This window comes from Gracilinanus agilis, chromosome 2 (assembly GCF_016433145.1).
Source record: "Gracilinanus agilis isolate LMUSP501 chromosome 2, AgileGrace, whole genome shotgun sequence".
Taxonomy (NCBI): Eukaryota; Metazoa; Chordata; class Mammalia; order Didelphimorphia; family Didelphidae; genus Gracilinanus; species Gracilinanus agilis.
Window position 1 is genome coordinate 671,013,917 of NC_058131.1, and position 2,909 is coordinate 671,016,825.

Here is a 2,909-nt window from a genome sequence, read left to right on the forward strand (position 1 = left end):
TGAAAAAATAATGTGTTTTGCAAGTTCCTGTAGGAGTTTTCTTAGATAATAATGGCTAAAAAATAATGGGTTTTGTAAGTTCCTGTAGGAGTTTTCTTAGATAATAATGGCTAAAAAATAATGGGTTTTGTAAGTTCCTGTAGGAGTTTTCTTAGATAATAAGAAAACTATATATGTTATATTATTTGATCCTTACAGTGGCTCTATGAGGTAAGTTTTGTATATATTATTATTCTAATTTATCATTAAAATTAAGGCTCAAGAAAGTTAAGTTACTCATCCTGGGTCACGAAGCAATGAAGTGACAGCACTGGTATTCAGACCTGGAGTATCTAGATATAAAGGCAGTGATTCTCTACTGCATTACTTCAGCCTCTGAAGTCTCTGGCCTCTTCTTTCTTAGTCTTTAACATTCTGAAGCACTCAGGCTTCAGAGAAGAGTATTTCCTACAAACTGACCATATCTATATGATAGAAATCCAGACTAGCATAAAGAAACTAGAGGCACCATTCAACTAAAGTCCTAGGGCTGTGTTGGGGAACCTAGGTCGTGTGTGCCAGAGCATGCTAAAGGGGGTTGCTCCCTTTCCCTTCTCCATGCATGCCTGAGGACATTTCTCATATCACCTGTCCCTCCAACCTGTAACTTCCTCCCTCTACCATCTGGGGTAAGGCAGGGGAATGGGGGGACCCACCTGTGGCATTGCAATTTGAGCGGTTGGTCTCTAAAAGATTCGCTGTCACTGCCCTAGGGCCTGATTGCCTGCAGTACACCCTATTCTTTACAAAGCCATTTTGATTTGCCCAGAATCCATCTTTGGGGGAATATGAATTCTCAGTAGGGGTGGTAGATTCCGCATTCTTGCATTCACTGGTCTGTAAGTCTCACCTCACCTATTCTAGAGATAATTCTATTTTCGGCTCTACTAAGGTTATTCCATAAAGAGGGAAAATAAAAGAGGTATTTAATACGTAATATGAATTATATATTGGAAGGTCATTTATTCCCACAGAGAAAACAATGATAAGCATACGAGAACCACAGTGGTGAAGTGAACAGAGTGCTGGGCATGGAGTCAGGAAGACTCTTTCCACAGTAGAGGGGCCAGATCTTATAAAGAGCAAAAGAACAGGTGCCAACTGGCAACTCTCTCAGTGCTGGGTTACAAATTCAAGGAAGTTTGAGGAGGGGACCTGAACCTACAGCAGCACTGTGCTAGGGCAAGAAACCATCCTAGGATCTAAGTTATGTACTACTGAGCAAAGAGCAAGTACAAAAGCAAAAAGGAACTAAGCAGAACTGGGAAGTGGGGAGAAGAGGGTCTTCCACTTCAGTTGCCAGGCCAGTCTGAAGCCTACAGCAGAATAATCAAGGCAGGAATGCCAGACCAAAGAGGAGCCTGAAATTCTGACGCTCAACCTACAGAACCTATAGCTTTCTAGCTGGCTGATAGTGACTAATTATAATAGTAGTCTAATGGAACTCTAACCAAGGGAAAATCCATAGTTGTATAGTCCAGACCCAAAGTGAAGTCAGCAACTTACAGATCTCAGACAAGGTGAGCAGTGCCCAGATTTTCCCCTGGATTAAGACACTTTAGAAAAACTGAAAGTTTGCAGGTCTCTGATCCATAACTTGTAATACCCTGAGAAATCAGTAATGGGTCCCAAGAGGACACAAGTATAGCCCAGACATTCCATTCATAAATGATCAGATCTCATCCTAACTTAAAAATCTAAAGTCAGGAAAATAGCTAAAAAAGTAAAAAAAAAGAAAACAGGAATCCCATCATAAAGATTTTTCATGGTGACAAGAGCACTCAATGCATAAACCTAGGGAAAGAAAATTACTACTAACCACCTACAAGCAAAGCTTCAAAGAAAAATACAGCTTAGGTATGACTTCAACTAGAATTCCTGAAATTTTGAAACAAGAATCTTGGATTTTTTTAAGAGTTGAAGTAATTTATAAATGAAGTAAGAATTCAAGAGAAAAAAAAATGAGAAAACAAGTGAGAACTATGAAAGACTTGGAAAGATAATTAAAAGCTTGGTGCAAGAGGTACAAAATTTGACCCAAAAGATAGATTCTCTGAAAATTAGAATGGACCAAATAGAAATTAATGACTCCAAAATACAATAAGAAATATTAAAACAAAGTCAAAGAGAGACTGAAAAATAGAAGAAAATCTAAGCTATCTCCTAGTAAAAACAATTGACCTAGAAAACAGATCAAGAAGAGATAATTTAAAAATCATTGGACTACTTAAAAACTGTTGCTATAAAAAAAAGAGCCAGGATATCATATTTCAAGAAATTATAAAACTACTTATATTTCTTAGAACCACAGGGCAAAGTGAAAGTGAAAAAAAAAAAACACTATTCATCGCCTGAAAGAAGGCTCCAAATGGAAACTCCCAGGAGCATTATAGTCAAAATTTAGAGATTCTAGGCCAAAGGAAAAATACTGCAAGTGGCCAGGAAGAAAGAATTCGAATATCAAGGAGCCATAAAAAGTGAAGGATAATGCACAATTTCATAAGCACCACTTAAAGGAAGAAAACTTGGAATACAGTATTCCACAAGGCAAAAGATAAAGGCTTATAACCAAAAATAACTTCCCTGGGAAAACAATGTAGTCCTAAGGAGGGAAAATAGATGAGGTTTGAATATAACTTTAATGAATTACAAGATTTCCAGGCATTCCTAATGAGAAGACCAGAGCAGTGTAGACACTTTGAAATACAAACACAGGACTTGAGAGAAACATTAAAAAAAAAAAAAAAAAGTAAACATGAGTGAGCAATGATAAAGGACTAAGCATGGTTAAATTAAGTTCTAAAATGAAAAAATGACACATGTCCCCTCAGAATCTTATCATCATCAGACATCATGGGAGTCTAAGACGG